The 22,721-nt window shown below is 40.6% G+C and overlaps 1 protein-coding gene across 5 annotated transcripts in view; it reads left to right on the top strand.

Annotated features, from left to right (window-relative positions):
- NRIP1 (nuclear receptor interacting protein 1) overlaps positions 1–22,721 on the top strand; it is a 121,820-nt gene that overhangs the window by 3,367 nt on the left and 95,732 nt on the right. Inside the window, exon 1 of one of the 5 annotated variants that reach the window (XM_053308177.1) lies at positions 439–459. The exons of the other annotated variants lie outside the window; for them this stretch is intronic. The gene's annotated coding sequence lies outside the window, so the exon portion shown is untranslated. Of the gene's footprint in view, positions 1–438; positions 460–22,721 lie in introns of those variants that run through there. 5 annotated transcript variants of the gene reach the window in all.

Here is a 22,721-nt window from a genome sequence, read left to right as displayed (position 1 = left end):
TGACACCAAGCAGAGTAGTTAGAATTTTGACTGAAACCCTCTTCAGGCACTACGTAAGAGGAGTCTGCTACGGAGCATGCTAATAAGCCTTGCTCTATGTTGATGTGTTCCATAGGCCATATTCCCCTGTTGTCTGCAAGTACAGCATTTGTTTGCAGAGATAAAGAGTATCTGTAGATCCTCTCCATGATTAAAAATGTTGTTTTGGGAAGAATGTGATTTGTAGGGGTGCCTTGGAATGGGGGCCGCAGCATGTTGGAGTACTTCTGCTGTGGTTAATACTGGGCACAGTGTACATAATTACATAATGCCTGAATGGGCCTCTTGTCATGGACGTCTATATATAATTACATAGTTTAGTAAGAAAAGAATACTCCAAATGTTAGATCTATACGTTCTCTTTGTAGATGAAGTTATTGATCTTTTAGAATGTGGTTAAAACAATCTACAATAGGAAATGTGAGTACATCTATATATACGCTGTACTGTATAATTCTGAGTTTCTGTGTTACATACTATTAAGGCTTAAGACAAAAAAAGTTTAATACTAAGAGTGCAGAATCTTGAATACTGTATAAAAGCATGATAAATATTGTTTGAAGACTGCAAAACTGTTGCTGTTTAGTGGGTGACCGCTTATTCCATAGAAACAGCTACAATCAGAACTACAACTCTTAAAATGTTTGGCTTCCTTCCTTTTTTTGGTGGGGGGATGAACAAGTGATAATAGTTTCTTAAGATTTCAAAGATAACTTTCTATTGAAAACTAGATTGATATTTAGGGAGTGGCAGGGGGTGCGTGGGTTATGGATCTTCTACTGATATTTGTGTGAAGAGCTGCAGTGCACCCTGTATACTGTGATCTGTCTTTGCTTTCTCTGTATTTGCTGCGTAATTCATGATTACTAAAGAAATATAGCTTTTCTTGATTAGTGTAGAGAGAAATCTTGTGGCACCCATCTTCTTGGTCATACTATTCCTCCATTGGAGAAGCATCTTTTCTTTTAAAACATTTCTAACATTGAAATTGTGTCACTCATTAAGCTCATTTCTCAAGACTTCTTAACTTTATCTGCTAATTTATTTTAGGAGAAGCTAAACCTGGCTATTTCATAATTTTATCTCAAAGGTTCTTCTTCATTTTAAAGGTTTTCCTATTTCCCCACTGCAACACATTTATAAGCATTTATGTATGGTTATTGCATACATTCTACATTATTTACAGAATTTGTACAATTCATTTTTAAATAATAAAACCACTGGTCTTGTACGTTTTAAAGAAAAGTAATAACATATGTACCTGCAAAGGCTATTTTCAAGAGGATTAAGGACTAACATAAAATGATCTGGAGGAGGAGTGTTGGGTATGTAGAATCCATGTAGATTCTAAGGTTTGATTAATACAAACCATGACTTTTGGAAGGGACTTCTTTAGCTGCTCTGTTATTTGAGCTGTGTGAATCTCTTTCAAGCCCCTATGAGGCCTAAAATGTGGCCCTATGTTAAAAATGTTTTAAAAAGTATATGTACACATGTTGCTTTCATATCAACCCGTGATAAGGAGGGATATTGGGAATCATTTTTTAAAGATGTCTTACACCTTTGCATGAAAAGCTAGCCTAGGCCTAGAAAATGTAACGCATGCATGGCGCTACATTTACTAAGTGTGCATAGTTATTCTGATTATTCAGTTATGTTAAAAAATTACAATGCTGTGCAAGAAAGAATGTCCTCTTTGTAGCTCCTATAGCTTTTGTGGGTGGGCTGCCTAGTGTCTTTTTCGACTGCCTAGTGTCTAAATGTTAGATTGTGTTTATTTAGCATTTCTGTACTACTCTTAAGTTGCCAAAAATGGCACTCAGAGAAGTGAACAAGCAGTGGATATGTTTAAAAATAAATGTGTCAGTAATTAACTTGCCTTTATTTGCTGGGTTATATTATTTATTTATTTATTTAATTATTATTATTATTATTATTATTATTATTAATAAAAAGTCCAATACATATTGTTATGATAAAGAAAAAACTTAGTTAACTAGATTTTATATAAGTCCTTCATGTATCTTGCTCACTGGATGGGGCCATTCACATGACCTACCAGGCAGCGGGGGGAAGGCTTCGAAAACCTTGTACTCGCCCTGAACGGTTGGAGTGCACTTTGCTCTCCCACATGATTAACGGATCACTTAATTATTCTATCTATCTATCTATCTATCTATCTATCTATCTATCTATCCATCTAATTAACATATATCTATACTGCCCAAAACTCTGTGTCTCTGGGTGGTTTACAGTTAGAATCATTAACATTAAAATAATTTTAAACCCCACATTAAAAATATTAAAACTATAAATCTAATTAAAAGTCTGGGTGAATAAATAGTCCCTTGTTTAAAGTTGCCAGAGACGGGGAGGCTCTTATTTCAACAAGGAGCGTATTCCAAAGTCCAGGGGCAGCAACGGAGAAGGCCGTTCCCAAGTAGCCCCCGGACGATTGGCGGCAACTGCAGAAGAACCTCTCAAGATCTTAACAGGCGATGGGGCTCATGGAGAAGAAGATGTTCTCTTAAATAACCAGGGCCTAAGCTGTTTAGGGCTTTATAGGTAATAACCAGCACCTTGTATTTTGCCCCAAAATGTATCGGTAGTCAGTGTAATTCTTTCAACACAGGAGTAATATGGTCTGTCCTAGATGACCCAGGGACCAACCTGGCCGCCGCATTCTGGACCAACTTCAATTTTTGGACCAAGTACAAAGGCAGCCCCACATAGAGCGCATTGCAATAAACCAGCATAAAGGTTACCAGCATATGTAACCTCTTGTACACCTAGAGATGTACCTATCAGGCGGTATATAAATATGATAAATAAATAAATACGTACCACCATTTTGAGGTCATTCATCCCAAGAAACAGACATAGCTGGCGTATCAGTCAAAGCTGATAAGAACCACCTTTGGCCACTGCCTCAACCTGGGAGGCTTTGAGGCTGCGACTCATCCTGGGCTCTAGAGATCCCACAATGTACCTTGCAATATGTGCAATGCTATTGGGGATTCCCCCAGGAGATAGGCACTCTAGGCGCCCATCTCTGTGTCCACTGAGACTAAACGTAGCCCCAGCAAACACACAAGCCCATAGCCTCGGTTAAGGGTGCGTTCGATCCCTTAACCTAGACTAACAGCTGGGCTCAGAAATGGGGCTAGGTGATGTTGCCCCATGGGGATCTGGGCTTCCCTAGCCTGAGTTAGGCTGCACACGAGAACAGCTTCGATATGTCTTATACACATAAAGGAAAAATAAAGGGAAAAGGAAAGATTGTGTCGTCGAGTCAGTGTCGACTTCTGGCAACCACAGAGCCATGTGATTTTCTTGGTAAAATACAGGAGTGGTTTATCATTGCCTTCTCCCGTGCAGTATGAGATGATACCTTTTAGGACCTTCCTATATAGCTGCTGCCCGATATAGGAGTAAAACACAGATATGCAAAATATATATAATTACAATAAGAAAAATGAAAGAAACCATATGATTATTTTACTTAATTACAGTTTATAAACAATTATAAAGTAGTGACTGCTCTAGAAAGAAGTGAGACCACAGCAATGCCACTAGAGAAAAGAGGGTTCTCTGTCCATATACGTCACAGCTAGGAGGCTGACCACGAGCCTGGCTAACTCTAGAGATGATCCAGAAAGGAGGGAAAGGGGTTTACTGAGCCATATTAAGAGAACCAATCTAGCCAGTTGGCAGCACTTGTGCCAAAGAAAGGGGTGAGAATATGCAGCTTTTAAACATGGACAACATGTGTTCAAAACATGGTGTACCATGCCTGAAGAGAAGCATTAGAAAAATGGATAAAATTCACTAAAGCAATTCCTGGACACTTCCCCCAAAGTCTTGGACAGGATGTCCAAGTTCTGGCCTGTCCATGTCAGTTCTGGACATGTGGCAACCCTATCTGGCAAATTTAGTAGTTCTTTGCAGATGTGCAGAGAGCTGGTCTTGTGGTAGCAAGCATGACTTGTCCCCCTCACTAAGCTGTGTTCTCCCTGGTTGCATTTGAATGGGAGACCACATGTGAGCACAGCAAGATATTTCCTTCTGGGGATGGAGCCACTCTGGGAAGAGCAGAAAGTTTCAAGTTCTCTCTCTGGTTTCTCCAAGATAGGGCTGAGGGAGATTACTGCCTGCAACCTTGAAGAAGCTGCTGCCAGTCTGTGTAGACAAGATTGAGCTAGATAGGCCAATGATCTGACTAGGTATATGGCAGCTTCCTATGTGCAGGGGCTCCTTGACAGTCAGTGTGAAAGGGGTTTCTTGAAACTAGAAAGTTTAAAAACCATTATTGCTTGAAAAATCATTCTCATTGTACTCTGTCATTGGAACATAATGTGGTAGAAAGAAACAAGAAGGTTCTTCTCACAGTCTTGCTTTTTACAAAAAAAAAAAAAAAAAAATTGGTTTCACAAGACTCACTTCATATGCATCTTATCCTTGCAGGTTAATTATCTTAAAAATGGTGTAGGATAGTTGGTAAGATTATCTTAAAAATGATGTAGGATAGCTGGTGTAGGATAGCTAAGGTGAGATTTGAACTGGTAGTCAGAAGGTTACCAGTTCAAATCTCACCTTAGCTATAGATTCATTTGGTGATATTAGGAAGCCACATCTCTCAACCTTAGCCTTGTATATCATATAAATATTGACCTACTTTACAAGATTGTAAAGATTACTGATATTTATCTCCTAGGCTGAAAATTCTATAGTTTTGTTAATGCTGATAGTGATTTTCATACTGTAAATGAAAGTGAAGTGAAGTTTGAGGGCAGAATATATTGCTTAGCATCCAGAACTGGTGTTTCAGAAGGAACATTGAGGTTGTCCAAAGGGTCATTCCACTCATTTAAGGAAACCTTGTGAGATTAGAGTCATCTTTTGTGAATAGAAAGAGCTTCCATTGACAGCACCACTCCACTTCAGGCATAGATACCTAATGGCTCAGCGGGAAAGTAATTTGTGTATGGAGCAAGTGGTTATTCTTTTGAATCCCCGCTGGTATGTTTTCCAGACTATGGGAAATGCCTATATCAGGCAGCAGGGATATAGGAAGATGCTGAAAGGCATCGTCTTACTGCATGGGAGATGGCAATACAGGAGCATACCCCTTCTGTATTCTACTAAAGAAAACCACATGGCTCTGTGGTCGCAAGGAGTCAACACAGATTCGACGGCACAACTTTACCTTGGCTACCTATTGTTGCTATAACTATCTGATTTTACTGACAGCTGCCTGCCTGCCTTGTGTTGTGGTTTGGTCTGTCTGTGAAATGGCGAGAAATGGATGGTGGGAGCTTAGCATTCTCTCTGTGTGTGATATTTCTTGGTGATTGTGGTGATGAGCCTCTGTGTCTGGCCTCCATGTGTTTCACTAACTGCTCTGGTCTGCTCTGTAATCTGCATTAGTGCAGTGCAGGTAGGCGCTGTGGCTGGAAGTGGATTCTGGGTCACTTATTCTTTTTTGGATTGTGTTTGAAATGTGCCATGTGCTGTGTTGGGAGGGACAGATTGAGAATCCCCCCTTTTTTTAAACTGTATTTCAAAGCTTGTGTGACGTGTGTGTGGTACGCTGTTTTGCCCAAAGAGAATAACGGACATTGAATCATCCCATTGTTCCCATGGATAGCTCCTAGGGATACCAAAGTGGTTGGGTGGCAAGGTGCTACCTACAACCCAACCCACAAAACCATCAGGTGATTTTTAATGCATTTTAGAATTTTATCTGGGTCAGTTCAAAAATTCATTAAAGATCTCCTGATTGCCCAATTGTTTTGAGGGTTGGGTAGTAGGTACCATCCATCTGCCACCCAATCCCTGTTCTAGCTGACTGTCTCTGACAAATATATCCCAATCTATGAGAAAAGCCACAAAAACGTTGTTGCACAACCCTTAGGTCACATTTTGGTGAAGCACTGGTCTTTAAAGGGACATGGAGATCACTGAAAACTGCCGCTTCACCCACTCACATATTGGTACAGAGATAGCCTGGAACTCAGCACTGCTTCACTCATGAAGCATTTGTACACTCATGCAGTACAAGTACACTCATGCAGTACTAGTCCAGATGTTAGCCGATATTTTCTGAAGTGATAAGGCATTTTTATTTGCTGTAGTAAAGTACAGGCTTTCAGTAGACATTTTATGAAAATTAAATCTCCCTGTGGATTTATTTTCGCCTTATGTAATAATGTAAAACTAGCTTAAAAATAATGTTGTCTGTTTTACACTGTAAGGTCCCAAATTAGGGAGTCAAAAATGATAAGATTATTTTACCTTCCCTTACAAATAATCTAGCTCTCAATATTTTAATAATAGAGCTGTGAATGAGAATGCAATTTGTAGCTTAATTCTAACTTTTTCTAACAGAAATTGATTAACGGAGAACACATTGTTCGTCTCAAAGTCACTGTGATGAAATTGCTCTCTCTTACACACCAAATAAATTCCATCAAAAATGTTCATCCCCATAATAGGCTGCAGTGATACAAAGGAAAGATTTCAGCATCGCCTGAAGGCATTGTTTTGGACTAGAAAGATGCTATTCATCAAGTTCTAGGCCGCTGCCACCGCTTTCTCCTCCCACCCCTCCCCAGTGTCTCTTTTTTACTTGCCCACCTAGCCACATTCTTCCCCCACCCGTCTCCTTCTCCCCCGCTCACAGCCTCCGCTTTCTTCCCCGCCTGCCGCCTGCCTGCCCCCATATTCTTATTATGCGTCGCCCACTTGCCATCGCCGTTTCCTGGCTGCCCACCTACTGGCTGGCCAGCCAATTGCCGGTAGTAGCCGCTGCAGCCGTCTGCCTGCCAGGCCACCTGCCGTTTGCGGCTGCTCCAGTTGCAGCCGCTCGCCAGTCTGCTGGTTGCGGCCATCCACCGCTGTCTTCTACGGCTGGCTGCTGCCATAATTTTTCTCTAGCCTGCCCTGTGACTATCTGGCAGCTCTCAGAACTCTCACGAATGCTGCCACACATGAGATTACGCCATGGGTACGTCTTAGATATAAATATAAATATAAATAAATATAAAGAAAGAAGATTCCCCAGTTGGAATCAAGAGGAAGCAATAAAATAGGCTGAATTTGCAAACAAGCTTTATTTAATTTAAAGACACAGGAGTCCTGGCAAACAATATAGAAGCTCTTCACACGATCCGTGTGAATAACCTCAGGCAGGTCTGCGGGAAGAGCAGGTTTTCTCAGGCCTACCCGCAGACTATCTCTTAGCTTTCCCTGAGCGGGTGGATTGCCTGCCCAGACGAGCAGAGGCTCTCCTGCCCACGGCTTGCCCAGCAGCTCCGAGTGCGCAGTGCATTATGGGAGTCCTCTGACCCACCCACCCCGAGTGTGAGCTCCTGCTGGATAGTGGGAAGCATCAACCAGGGACACAGGGCTTGAGATACGAGAAATGGCACAGGACCTAGCAGCAGCTGGCTTTCTTCGAAATCCTCCAGTAAATATGATCAGCTGTGTCCTTAGGAACCTGAAGTGATAGGTTGTTTTGCTCATCTTTGTAGCTTGAAGCACATAGCACTGTCACACATCTGAACCTGCACACATTCACCTGTGTTCATCATCCCCCCAGAAGAGTCCTATACATCTGTTGCTGCTGTGCGTTCATGGTGAATGCAAGCGTGTGTTCTCTTGTTTGTTGTGGTTGGTTTGTGTATTATGTTTTGATACCAAGGCATAGATTCAGTCAAATAGTTTCTTAAAGCATAGCAGAGATAAATAAAATTTCAGGTGTAAAGAAAGATAAATTTAATGTGCATGTGATAATTCTGGGTTTTAAGTAAACCATTCAGCGGAACTGCTATCATTCTTTATTATGTAAACAATTTATCTGATGTATGTACATTTCCCTGAACATTTATTTAGTAAGATGAATCAGATAGACATTCTGACTGAAAAGTTATCTACTTAGTTGGGCAATTAATTATGCATACCATACATCTTCTTAAAAATTATGCAATTGGTGGTATAATGATTGCATTGGTCAATTCTTTATTCTACCCTGAAGACTGCTTCACATCAAACATATTTAAGTGAAGTACTTGTATCGCATGTTGGATATTATACTGTGATGGCTGAAGAATAAGTCAGCAGTAGGCCAGAAAAGTCTGGTTTAACACAAAAGAAATGTTTGGTTTCCCAACTAAACTGTGCTTTATTTAAAATGTCTGTCTGACTGTCTGTGAATGATTCACATTCTTAATTGCTTAATAAGAAAACATAACATGTGGGCTTGTTCTAACTAAAGTATAAGCATTTTTAAGTTTCAGTGGAAGAGATTATAGGCACATGTATTTTTATTTTTGTTTTCTCGTTGGTTGATGCATTGTGTAGTGTAACATGGGTGATACAAATCTCCTGTGCTGCTAAGGGTATCAACATTGACCCTGGTGTTGCAGAACAGCCCTACTCTGCTGTTACATAAAATTGTGCAATTGCAGATGTGAGATGCTACATCCATTATTTCCAATGAACATAACAGCACACAACTGCACAATTTTAAGTAATAGTGGAATAGCCCTGTCCTGCAACACTGCAGGAATTGTTTTAGACACTCAAAGCAGTTCAGGTAGTTCTGAACTGCCCACATTATGCTTACCAACATGTTAGCCAATAAATGTAGGATGCTGCGACATTATCCAGTTCAATTTTTATTTTGAAAAAGCTGTATCATTGATGGGTAGATTTTGATTTTTTTTTTTAGTACATTTTAAACTAGCTTGCAAAGTTATTTCTGAGTTCAGTAGAACTTGCAATCCTCCAACACTAGATTGGCTGGACAACTGCTTCTCCTCCGTTAAGAAGCATCACAATATCCATCTCAGGCACAGCATCCCTTTGGTGGCTGTTGCTGGTGTTTACCTTATGTTTCTTTTTAGATTGTGAACCCTTTGGGGTCAGGGAGCCATTTTATTTTTTGATATCTATGTAAACTGCTTTGGGAACTTTTCTTCAAAAGCGGTGTAAACTACTTGTTGTATTTGTATCACAATACCTCTGCTTCCTCTCTATTAGTAAGCTTTGGGAACTATATAGATTATAACACTTCCTAAATATGATATGAAATAGATGGTACGGACATAGCAAAGTATTATGTCGTTAATGATGGCTACTTGTCAAAGAAAATTAGAAGTTTCATAGCACAATGGAATCTTTGTGGCTGTTTTTTGTTTTATTTTTTAAAAAACTGCAGGGTAACTAAAGAATTGAGCCTGATGGGAAGTATGTATTACATACTTAAAGAAAACTTAATGAAATAATCCCAGAAAGTCCCACATAGCTTTACAGAATATAGGGGTTTTTTAGGTCTGTTAAGACAAGTTGCATCATTATTTTACAGAATGTAGCCCTTATATCAATGCCATATTTCAGTTTTCCAGGCAAATTATTTTGGTAGTTGGAGACCTATCATGTGTGGGTAGAGGAGAGTGGTACGTATGCTTTGAGCAGCTTGGTTGGCATTTAATATTTTACAGTAAGTTTTTAGTTTAACATATTTGAACTTGTACTAGATAGGGTTAATAGGTTAGCACAAAAGGTCAAATCATAAGGCATTAGGCTTAATTAAGGGAGAGCAGGAGTGGCAGGAGTATGTGACAGCTAAATGGGTTTCCCACAGACTAATGTCGGTTACAGTGCAACCATGCCTCAACTTAAGTGAGTTATTTTGTGCAAAGGGCAATAGTGATTAACAGTTTGACATGCTAGACATTTCTAGCCAATCCCATCTGTTTTAGAGGTTAAGAAAGCACACCTTTATGAGCTGATGGATTGATTTGTGTGCCTGTCTGGTAAAGATTAGAAGTCCAAGGCCAGTGCAGTAAATGTCAGAAAAAGAATGTTGCACTTTCTTAGTAGTTCTTTGTTTTAACTGTCAACTGTTGTGTACTAGGAATATGACTATAAAACTGCTGTAGAGTAAGAATAACATTTTTCAGCCTTCAGAGCAGATGGTGTGAGTTGAAACATACCTGGAAGGTGCTTAATTTTTCATTTTGAACTGGCATTTGTTTTCAAACTGTTTCTTACTTAAAATTGAAATACTGTAATTTTCATACATGTGCACCATTGGTGAATATTGTCTTTCCTGATAGTAATCATATCATCATATAATTAACAATGAATACACATACACAACAAACATACTTGGAGATTCCAAGAGGTAACCTTCAGTACAGTCTGTACTGAAGGTAGAGCTGTCCCCAGAGCCAGCCAAAAAAAAATTTCAAAATTGTCAGCCACTTCCCACTCCTGTGCTTCCAAAGGCAAATGTTTCAAGATAGTCCATGCACTGTAGTTTTAGGCTTCCAGGATTCAGATGAGGCTGGTATATGAGGCTAGCACATATCTGCTTGCCAAACTACTTGCTCATAAGAACAGCCCTGATGGATCAGGCCCAAGGCCCATCTATTCCAGCATCCTTTTTCATACAGTGGCCCTCCGGATACTGCTGGGAAGCCCACAGGCAGACTCTGAGGGCATACCCTCTCTTCTGCTGTTAGTCCCCTGCAAGTGGTATTCAGAGGCATCCTGCCTCTCACCTTCTAGTACTAATGAGCTGCCATAGCCCTTCATTCAGTGTCTATTGTGAACTGAGGGAAGGACGTTCAAAATGGCTTTCTGTTTTGTACTACAGCAGCTGCTTTGGCCAAAGACGAAAGAGCCATCTTGAAGGCACTTTATGAAAGAAGGCTGATAATGACAAATACAACAAAAACTTGTGGAAGGGCAAAAAACATTGTGATCTCACAGAACCAACTGCTCAACTTCTCTGTTGAAGGCTTTATTTGAGCTTAAAATAAAATAAGTGGTGCAACACAAGTCAGACTGTGTGCCTTATCACATTTATGACTTTGTAAACTCAGGAAAATGACATCTCTTATACTGCAGAATTATTAATAAACTGTTGAGGTAATAAATGTAGTTTCGATAATGTTCCGGCACAATTAAAGGTGGCTATCCTAATTACAGTCAAGTAGAGGTCAATTTATGTTGTATATACTTTGGCGTCAGCTGTGTGTTGTGTCAAAGCTTCAAAGTCAGTAACAAACCTTGTTTTATAAACAAATACACATTGTTTGTTAAAATGGTAAATATAAATATTTTTAATAGTTGTGACACACTGAGGTCATAGACATGACCTTTTTTCTCGGAAGGGGGAGGGATGGGATCGCGCCTGCCTGCCCCCACACGATTGTGGCTGAAGCTCTGCTCGCCCGTACAGTGCATGGATGGCTTTCCAGAGGTCAGGGCACTCCTTTTCTTGGCCTCTGTAGTGGCTCAGGCTGCCTGCAGCCCAAATGAGACTATAGGCAGCCCATGTTGCCAGATGACTGGGAATGAGGTAAGAGGGCACATGCGCCTGGATAGGGTTGCCCGTGTGAACAGCCTTACTGTTTCTTTAAATAGAAAATTATATTAATAAACCTTTTTATGTATTCAAACTAGGGCCTGGACTTTTAATCAACTGATCACTTGATTCTGTGATGTTCACAGATTATATGCCTGGCATCCATGCACTCTCAGTTCCAGGCCTGTTGCTAGAAGCAAGTATCAGATGGGCATAAAGCTGGCATGATGGATCAGCTAGGACATGTTGTCATAAAAAGGAAGGGAAGTAGTAGTGGCATATAGTGGCAAAAAGCTGCAAGCTATGGAGATTCATTTATTCTGATGTTTAACGTTTGCCCAACTAGCAATTGAGGGTAGAGAATAGGGATATAAAATACAAAACAGCTAATCATTTAACTGTAAAGAAAGATATTATTGCAATAAATTGCTGTAAATGTTTAAACATTTTAAAATTATTTGTGAGATAAAATGGTGGCTAGATTGTACCTGACCCTTCCCTTTCTTAGTGATCAGGGCCATCTGCTGCATCTGCCACCTGTCTCCTCCATGGCAATTATCATACTTCATTCAGTCTTTTGCAGCCTCATGTTCTTCTCATGTGTACTTTTTGGCTTTTTTTGAGGCTTTGAAGCACTCCCTCATCATTGTGGAGGCACATCATCATAGCACTGGAGCTGATGCTCACCTTGTCCTGATTCTTCCATCTTCCTCCAAAGTCTGCAGAGCATTTGGCAGGCCTGTGTTTCTGCTGAGGCCCACACCCACAGCAGAGCTTTAATCCCACCACATGCATGTTGTTACTATGTATATTAAGTGAGCAGAGAACTAGCGTGGTGTAGTGGTTAGAGTGCCAGACTAGGACCGGGGAGACCCGAGTTCAAATCCCCATTCAGCCACGAAACTAGCTGGGTGGGCCAGTCACTTCGCTCTCAGCTAACCTACTTCACAGGGTTGTTGTGAAAGAGAAACTCAAGTATGTAGTACACCGCTCTGGGCTCCTTGGAGGAAGAGTGGGATATAAATGTAATAATAATAATAATAATGTGCTAATCATTAAATAATTAAACAATATAATTTAAATAGTTTAAATGGCTACTTTATTAAACATTTACATCTCTAATGAGGAGGGAAATGTGTGGAAAAGTGCTCTGAGAAACGAAGTGTTAAGTGAAATCCAAGTGTTAATGTGAAATCCAACACTTTTCGTTCACCTGAGCATACCACTTTTCACCTGAGCTGTGCATTTGGCCAGCCTTGTATTTAAATTCCTTTTCACCCTAGACAACTAAGAATTCGGTCTATGGGTGAGTGCAGGAGTGTGGAAGAAGTCAGAACCAGCCCAAACATGAAGCCAGGTTAGGCCAACTGTCACATATGAGGAGCAGTGGATTGCAAGCCCATCCTGTGAACAGTCTCCCCTACATGCCAATTCTGCCTCCTCACCAATGCTGATTGTCAGTTCTTGGTTTACCGTGTCGCTTGCTCCTGCTGCTTTCCCAACTCTGCCAGTTGGCAAACTTAGTGAGGCGTGTGACCATGCCATTTCCAATCTCTTTGTTTTCTGTCCTTCTCCTGTTCCTTTGCAAAACTGTTTCCTTTATGCAATATCTCTTGCTCCCTTCTTCCAACAATATCCTCCTGGAATTCATCAGCATCAAATATATCCTTTCCCCCATCTTATCAACCTCATTGAAAGTATCTTCGAGTCAAAGCAGATCCTGACACTTGATTTTCATTTCCTGGCAGGTAAGAAGCCTGCATTGTAAACTGTGTTTGAAGAGACTGGGTAGCAAACTAAGAGTGGAGTGTTGTAGTTCCCTGCTTTCTTCTCTCTCATTCCTAATGCTATTTATTCATATAAGTTTGCATCAAAAGGCATGCTGAGAAGAGAATCTCCAACCATAAATAAAGTCATTTTCCCACCATACTTACTTTTTCTTCTCTCTTTGTTTTCCCTCAGCTTTAGTTTTAAAATATGCAAGTTGCTATACCTCAATTGATGGTATCCCCCTTTCTGTCAAATATTTCCATTTTTACAGCTTTCCCTCTTTAGACAGGCTAGAGGATTTCTTTCTGTTCTTAAGTTTAACTTGTAGCATGGTTTTCCAGAAAATTGGTGGGTGAAGAATAGACAATATAGGAGCCCTCAGTGCAATTTCTGTTGTTAGAACTCCTTTTATATCTTAAATTGAAAAATAAATTGAGGATGAAAACAGTAAGGAAATATTACATGAAAAATTTGCCTTATGATTTTAGTTGCTTCTGACCCACATAATAGTGCACTCAGATATGGAGTCATTGTGGTTTATAATGCACTAGATAATTTTGAATGATTTCACATTGGGGACTAAGACACTGAAATTAGGAAAGGGCCTGCAAAGATTTTCTGTGGAAAAACAACATGACTTTTTGAGTGTGATCTTCGGCAGTTCTGTTTTAGACAACAATTCTTGGCAATATAATGAAATGTTTTTGTGAGACATTGATCCTGCTGCTGGTGTGTGTGTGAGTATAGTACTGTAGTAGTAATTCACAACCCAGATTTCAACACCACTGTTACTCTACTAGTCTAGTATTATTACTAATAGTAGTACTATTAATAGTAGAAGTGTGTGTGTGTGAGTGTGTGTGTATATATATATATATCTCACACTTTCTACTACTAGTAGTATATAGTATTAGTATAGTAGTGGTGTTGAAAGTAGTAGTAGAAATAGTAGAAGTAGTAGAAATAGGAGTAGAAAAAGAAATACTACTACTAGTAGTAGAAATAGAGTGTAATATATATATTATTCATACTTTATTCAGGAGTAAAGGTAAAGTGTGCTGTCAAGTTGATTTTGACTCCTGGAACCCACAGAGTCCTGTGGAGTTTTTTTTGGTAGAATACAGGAGGGGTTTACCATTGCCTCCTCCCACACAGTATGAGATGATGCCTATATCGCTGCTGCTCAATATATTACCATCAGGGATTTGAACTAGCAACCTTCTGCTTGTTAGTCAAGCATTTCCCTGCTGCACCATTTAAGGTGCAAGTCCCATAACATTAAGTGAACATACTTCTTAATAAATGTACAGTACATAGAATTGTACTGTAAGATAGACTGTGAAAGTACTCCTATTTGGATTTCTGTCTGTAAGCAGATTAGTAACCATTTTTTCAGGCTAGCAGATGTTATTAAAAATTCCGTCCCAAGAAATGACTGCAACAGTCTCAAGGAGGGATTGTGTTAGGGCAGACCTTAACTCCTGTACCTGTTTAGCACATTTGAATGTTAAAAAGATGTGATCCCTGGGATTTTTGTTTTTTAAGTCAAGCAATGCCTCTTCAGATTAGATGTAGGAGACTGCTGTCATGTGGTGGTGGTGGTGGAGGAGAAGGATTACAATTTTTCAGGGGCTAATTGAGCTTCGTCTTCTTCTCCTCCACTACTCACACCTTTACTTCCTAAATTTGGAGAGAGAGTTCCAGTTGTTAGGTTTTGTTACTGCTGTGCAGTGTTGCCACAGTTCTGAATGAATAATTGATCTGTTTACACAGGGATATGCTATGGAGTGATCACATTTGGCTCTTATTCTTTAAAAAAGATCTAAGGGAGCATTTTACAGCACCAACTATCAAGTCCTGTATAGCCATAGTTCAGTGCAGTTGTATCCCTGTGACAGTGGGAACTTTTTAGTAGTGTTGACCAGTGTTCCCTGAAAGCGGGATTCCCAGATGTTGTTGACTACAACTTCTGCCATCCTTAGCTGCAATGGCTTTTGGTTGGGGATTATGAGAGCTGTAGATGTTATGAGATGTTCCAACATCTGAGAATCCCTGTTACAGGGAACACTGGTCTTGACACCATTTTTTTTTACATTTTTACGTGCTTAAACAGGGCAGATGAGTGACTAATTAAAAGCCTGAAGTAGGAGGAGTGAGGAAAAAACTTTTGAGATTGCAGAAGGCCTGTCCCATAATATTTATACTGAAGCAAACATTATCTCCAGAACTGTTTTTCAACCCTTGTGGCACTAGTGTAATCCTCCATTGTATGCAGCTCTTCAAAGTGCCTTCACAGAGAATGAAGAAACGTTTGTGACTGAACCACCTATCTTGAGGTCTTGGCCGTATGCAAATATATGCAGCTTTAATTGATTAATCAATTACAAGCTGGATGATTAATTTTTTAATAAGTTGTCAGCTCTTATTTAAATGGAAGAGCTTTATCTTCTAATATGCTCTGTTCGTTGAATTTTTACTGAGAAGAGCAGCCCGATACTATAATTAGGATCTGAATACTATTCCTTAACATCTTTTGTGTTAAGGAATCTTTTGTGCAACATAACCAGCTTTTGTTTAAACCGTAAACAGTTGGTGCACATTGAATATAATATAGACAATATTGTATTTTCACACCCTGATCCTGTATGCTAAAATATGCAGTTTAAGTTCTTGCCTAAGTGAGCTTATTCACTTCAGTGGATGTATAACACACTATTCATATTCCTTTGTTCATGTTGTGGCTCCCCTCTATAGAAGCAAGGAAGAACGTCCTTGTGTACATACTGGAACTTCCATGCTACCTAAGAAATAGTGTAGTAGAGAATTCATTGGGGAGTTCAGTACACTTCACTGAGCAACATTGTCTTAAATTGTCCTGTGTGAAATAAATATACATTGGGTTACATCCAGCATTTCCGCAAATGGAAGAGATTTTGCTTACACAAGGCGGGGAGGGGTGATTTTTGCCAATTGCCTTTCCATCTGCTGCCCTGTATACACCCAAAAATCTGCTCCTGAGGGTCATCCAGTCCTTTGGGACATGTTTTCAGGAGACCCAGGGGGTTATAGAGGGAAGGAGGAATTGGTGAGAATACCCCTCCTCCTTTGCATCAGAGGAACTTATATTCGCAGAAGTACTAATCTGAATGCTACTCACTGAAATTATTTAGAACCAATACATATTTGCATTAAGCTTGCATTATTGTTTATGGAAAGAAAGTGAAGGTGAACTAACTCACAATACTTTGCAGTAATCATTTTAAAATATCAGGATCTTGTTGACATAGATGTGTATAGTGTTTAGTGAGAGTGAAATGTAGTTTAGAAAATGTAAGCTTTTGCATCTCTTTGTCTCCATCTTAAGTATGCATTTTTAAGTGAGAAAAAATAGTAAAAATATTTGCATTCTTGGATGTATAGTTATATAAATAAAAAGTTCTGGTAAGAACTAATGTGCCTACTTTCCTTTCACTATAATTTTAATTGATAATTACCATCTTCAAATTCATTCACATGTTAAACACCAAATACAATATATAGGGTATAGTAAAATAGTATTCGCCAGAGCGTTGTCTGCAAGAACAGGGTGCACCTTGTATAGGTGGGGGAAGGCAATGAGATAATAATGTCATTACAAGCCACACCATTGATATTTCCCTATGTGGTACTACAACTGTACTAAATTTGATACAAATTGGTCACATTTATGGAACACACACACACGCCTGCCATCCTGTGATGGGTTCTGGAATTCATTTATGGGATATCATGGTTTAATGGCTTGTATAACTGCTTGGGGGAGGCTAGTGGCCCGGTATGGGCTCAGCTCTCCCAAGTGGGTACTCTGTGGTGGAGCAGGTTAGGAGAAGAGGGTGGGGGCTGTAGAGTGGCTGTGAACAACATCTCCATTACCAAAATCCCTGTGAGAAAACTGAATCATATTGAGTGTAGACCTTCTCTTGGCCTGGGGACTCGGGATAGATTGGTGATTCTATTGGTGTACAGAGCACCCTGTTGCCTAAGTCCCTGACTCTGCTGATGGAGCTGGTCATGGAGTGGTGTTGGAGTCACCCAGGCTTTTGGTGTTGGGCTTTTGGTGTTTACTTCAATGTTCACTTTGTGGCAGGCATATCTGGTTCAGCTCAGGAGTTCATAGCAGCAATGACAACTATGGACTATTTCAGTTGCTCATTGGGCCAACACACTGCTGGTAACACCCTCAATTTGGTCTTTTGCTCACATCAGTGGTGTTCCATGGGAGTGTCTCCATTGTCATGAATGGACTACCATCTGGTTAAGGTTGGTTTTGTGGCCACAGCCCACCTCTTCAAGGGTAAACTATTAGGATAGGTTACCTATTAGCCACCCAAGAAGACTGTTGGGTCCTATAGGATTCCAAGAGGCCTTGGAAGATTTTAGAGTTGGTTCTGCTGGTGATTCTGTTGATTCCCTGGTTCTGTTGATGTCCTGGTAGAGACCTGGAACAGGGAGCTTACCAGGGCAGTAGACACTATCGCCCTAAGTGTCTTCTCCGATGCGCTTCAAAATTGTCCCTACGGTACACTGAACAGCTACAGGAGCTGAAGAGAGAAGACTAGAACATAAGTGGAACATAAGTGGAAGAGGACTCAACTTGAATGTGACAAGACACAACATAAAGCCCATTTGAGGACTTAATATGTGCAGTGAAGAAACAATTCTATTCTGCATGTATTACATCCACAAGTTTGTGTCCAGAGGAACTGTTAGTTGTGAGGGGACAGACTCTGGTACCCTTCTCTCTGAACTTAGATCTGGATTTTTCATTATCCCACTGAGATGCTTTTAACAAGTTTTTTTGCAATTATGGCAGGGTCAGTTACAGAGGTGTCCAGTAACTCCTCAGGTTCAGTGAGAATGGAACAGTTTCAATTTGTGACTCCCAATGATGTGGATACGCTCATTGGAAGTCTTTGGCCTATCACTTGTCCTTTGTACCCGTGCCCAACATGGCTTATAACATTGAGCAGGGATGCTGTTAGAGATCACCTAGTTGATGTTATAAATGCTTTGCTGAGTGAAGGCAGGTTGCTTCTATATTTGCAGGAGGCAATTGTGAGGCCTTTACTTAAGAAGCCCTGGAGCCCTCAGTGATGGATAATTATAGGCCAGTCTCCAACCTCCCCTGCATGGGCATGGTAATTGAGAGGGTGGTGGCTGATCAACTCCAGGCAGTTTTGAAAGGTTGTTGTTGTTGTTGTTGTTGTTGTCATTATTACATTTTATATCCCACTCTTCCTCCAAGGAGCCCAGAGCGGTGTACTACATACTTGAGTTTCTCTTTCACAACAACCCTGTGAAGTAGGTTAGGCTGAGAGAGAAGTGACTGGCCCAGAGTCACACAGCAAGTATCATGGCTGAATGGGGATTTGAACTCTGGTCTCCCCGATCCTAGTCAAACACTCTTAATCACTACACCACGCTGGCTCTGATTACTGATTATCTAGATCAATTTCAAACTGGCTTTAGAATGGCTGTGGGGTGGAGACAGCCCTGGTCGACCTGATTGGTAATGTCTCTCTATGGGGTGATCACCTGATTGGTCATCTCTCTCTATGGGGTGGAGACAGCCTTGGTCAGCCTGATTGGTGATCAGAGTAACACTTCCTCCATCCATTCTTTGCTAAAGAATGGACGGAGGAAGTGTGACTCTGTTGGTTCTTTGGGACCTCTCTGCGGCTTTTGATACCATCAACCATGGTATCCTTCTGGATCATTTGGAGGAGTTTGGAATAGGTGGTACTGCTTTGCAGTGGTTCCATTCCTATCTCTCTGGTAGATTCCAGATGGAGATGGCTGCTTTCTGAAATGAGAGCTATTGTATGGTATCCCTCAGATCTCCATCCTATCTCTGTGCTTTTTAACATCTATATATGAAACCGCTGGATTAAATCGTCAGGAGGTTTGGAGTAGGGTGTTATTAATACACCGACGACACCCAGATCTGTTTCTCTATGACATTATCATCAGGAAATGGCATAACCCCTCTAAATGCCCGCCTACAGGTAGTAATGGACTGGATGAGGGATAGTAAATTGAAACTGAATCCAAGCAAGGTACTCATGGTCAGGGATCATACTTAGAGGGATATGATGGATCTTCCTGTTCTGGATAGGGTTCCACTCCCCTTAAAGAAACAGGTGCATAGCTTGACAGTGTTTCTGGACCCAGGCCTCCCTCTAGTTTCTCAGGTTGAGGCTATGGCCAGGAGAACCTTTGATTAACTTTGGTTGATATGACAACTGCATCTGTTCCTTGAAGATAATGATCTCAGAACTGTGGTACACTCTCTGGTAACCTCTAGGCTTGACTGTAGCAATGTCCTCTATGTGGGCTGCCTTTGTATGTAGTTTGGAAACTTCAGTTGGTCCAAAATGCAATGGCCAGATTGGTCTCCAGGGTTTCTCGGAGAGACCTTATTATGCCTGTCTTTAAAAAATTGCTTTGACTGCCAGTAGGTTTCTGGGCAAAATGCAAAGTGCTGATAATTAGCTTTAGAGCCCTAAATGGCTTAGGACCAGGATATCTGGGAGAGTGCCTTCTTCTGTATGATCCCCACTGCATATTAATGTAATCAAGAGAGGTCTGTTTCGGGATGCTGCCAGCTCATCTGGCTGTTACTCGGGAGCAGGCCTTCTCTGTAGTTGCTTCTGGGCTATGGAATGTGTTCCCTATAGACCAGGGCTTCTCAACGTGTGGGTCCCCAGATGTTATTGGACTTCAGCTCCCATAATCCCCAGCCCCAGTGGCCTTTGGTTGGGAATTATGGGAGTTGAAGTCTAATTACATCTGGGGACCCACAGGTTGAGAAGCCCTGCTATAGACGTTTGTGGTTTAACATCTTTACCACCTGTTAAAAGAGCCCTTAAGACACATTTTAAAGCCAGGCTTTCATTTCAATCTTTGAATGTTTTAAATTGTTATAATAGTTTGTCTTATTTTGTTTTTGTTGTGTTTATTTTTGTGAATTACCTTCAGCTTTTTGATTCAGGTGGTTTATTATCATTATTATTATTATTTCAATTTCTATACCGCCGCCCTTCCAAAAATGGCTCAGGGCAGTTTACACAGAGAAATAACAAACAAATAATATAAAATAAATAAATACCTCTATAATATTGTGGTGCAAGTATGGTGCAAATCAGTTTGGTGGTTCAAACATTAGCCCCCTTCTACCCGAAAAGTTCATGCATCTGCCACCTTGAACTGGGGTGGTTGACATCATCACAAAATATGCCATTGAAGTGCCCCATGTGGCACTACACCAAATTCGGTCCAAATGGGTCCAGGCATTGTGATGTTGTTAGGGGAACACACACGCACACATGCAGAGAGACTGCAAGGTAATCTTATAAGGCTATTTTCCATGAGAAAGGCAGGCTAAAAATAATAATAATATAGCTTACCCCTACTTCCATCTGAAATATATTTTCAGCTGATCTTTATACTGAGCACCATCCATGCCACTTCCAGAGCACTGCGTCCTCCATGCAGCGCTCCGCAAGCAAAAGCTCCTTCCATTCATGGACGTATTGCTGCGCAAAATTTGTGCATTTTCTCTTTTCTGACGATAAGCATGTGCTGAATCTTTAATTACCATAGGAAACTGTATCCTGCTATTTTCAGTTATCTTGCTAGAAAGATGAAACCTATGGCTCAGTTCCCTTGTTCTGTTATAAACCTGATTTGGGTCCAGTTCAGATTTTGCAACCAGATTATTTGGCAATCAGGAATGTGCTTCATGTTTTCACAATTCCTCCTTCCCCTCCTTTTTGCCTTATGCCTGCAAGCCATGGTGTCCAAATTGTTCGTCTCCAAACCACAATGGGAATCAGAAACCTGATTCAGACTAATAGTGGGTAAATCATATTGTGCATCATTTGGTTCCCTGACAAACTTTTCAACACTACTGTACTGGAATGTTAGCAGGAACCACAGTGTTGTGTGGGTGAAGCAGTTTTGGCCAACACCTGTAGATAATTAATATGGTGTTAGAATTCAAGAATAAACATAGTGCCACCATGTAGGAACCACTGACACCCCCCCCCCCCAATCTACCCAGTGATGTCTGCCATTCCCTGATACATTCCCTGAAAATCAATGATGAGTACCACAGGAAACAGGCACAGCTTTATCAAGCAAGAATATATCAATAGGTGAGCCTCCAGTACCCATCACTTCAAAAATATTGAGATATTTTTATGGGCTTGCCATGAAAGTACCTAGTTTTTGGCTGTCCTCGAATCTTCGAAGGACCTACAGGACTTGGATTTTCATTCAGTATTAAATTGCATATTCAGACCCAGGAATAGTTAAAAGTTAAACATGCAACTAAAACATAGGTCATCATTGTAATATGCCTGGAAAAGTGTATCTCCAAAATGGCTGTTGTAGCATCATCCTCAATACATGAAGATCATTCAGATAGATAAAGGAGCTACTGATAAAAGCACGTGTGTGGAAATATCATATGAAAGCACCAGTATCTGTAGATGCCAGTTTTACAGGATGATATGGTATATTAGAAAGATTTGTCTTATGTTTATGTTTGTAAACCACTCCTCAACAAACTCAATTTGGATCCTAACAGGCACACTACTTGTTTGGTATAAATCAAAGCAGCCAGGGCTGAATCAAGTCAATTGGCTTCTGAGATAATTTGGGTGATTCAGTTTACCTGACCCCTATAGTTATTTACTGGCATGAAGAGGAGATAGCTGGCTCTATCTGCTCCTGGGAACTGAAAATGCTACAATTACCAGGAGCACCCATGTCTTTCCAAGGAAGATGGGAGCAGTGTGGTGGGGGCCAGAATTTTCCAGGTTTCATTTTAAAAGTCAAGCTGTGCTGCTCTATTTCGGAGTTCAGAGAAGAATAGAAGAAATTTCTAGCCAATCTGGTAAGTAGCTATTGGGGTAGTAGCAAGGTTGGGGTGGGGGAAAATTTTGGTCTTGAACTGAAGCAAGCTCCTTGAAGTGAAGAGTGAACATGAAGTGTAGTGAGAACACTTCACGCTGGAGAGCCAGTGTAGTGTAGTGGTTAGAGTGCTGGACTAGGACCGGGGAGACCAGAGTTCAAATCCCCATTCAGCCATGAAACTAGCTGGGTGACTCTGGGCCAGTCACTTCTCTCTCAGCTTAACCTACTTCACAGGGTTGTTGTGAAAGAGAAACTCAAGTATGTAGTACACCGCTCTGGGCTCCTTGGAGGAAGAGCGGGACATGAATGTAATAACAACAACACACACATGAACTGAGGCTGTTTCACAGAGTCCTATTAAGGATTCAGTGACCTTGGAAGAGAGAACTTGTGATCACGAGAGGAAGAGAACGCATGTTCTTGCCAGGCAAGATGATTTGGCCATGATGTCTAAACCGGAACTAGGCATGTACTCTTCAACAAAGTGAACTAAAATGTATTTCTTTTCTGTAAATGTTTGATATTAAGAGATACACAGATGATAGCCTATTAGTACAAAAAGTAGATTATGATCTTT

The sequence above is a fragment of the Hemicordylus capensis genome, chromosome 3, assembly GCF_027244095.1.
Source record: "Hemicordylus capensis ecotype Gifberg chromosome 3, rHemCap1.1.pri, whole genome shotgun sequence".
Classification (NCBI taxonomy): domain Eukaryota; kingdom Metazoa; phylum Chordata; class Lepidosauria; order Squamata; family Cordylidae; genus Hemicordylus; species Hemicordylus capensis.
This window is presented reverse-complemented; position numbering and strand designations above follow the sequence as displayed.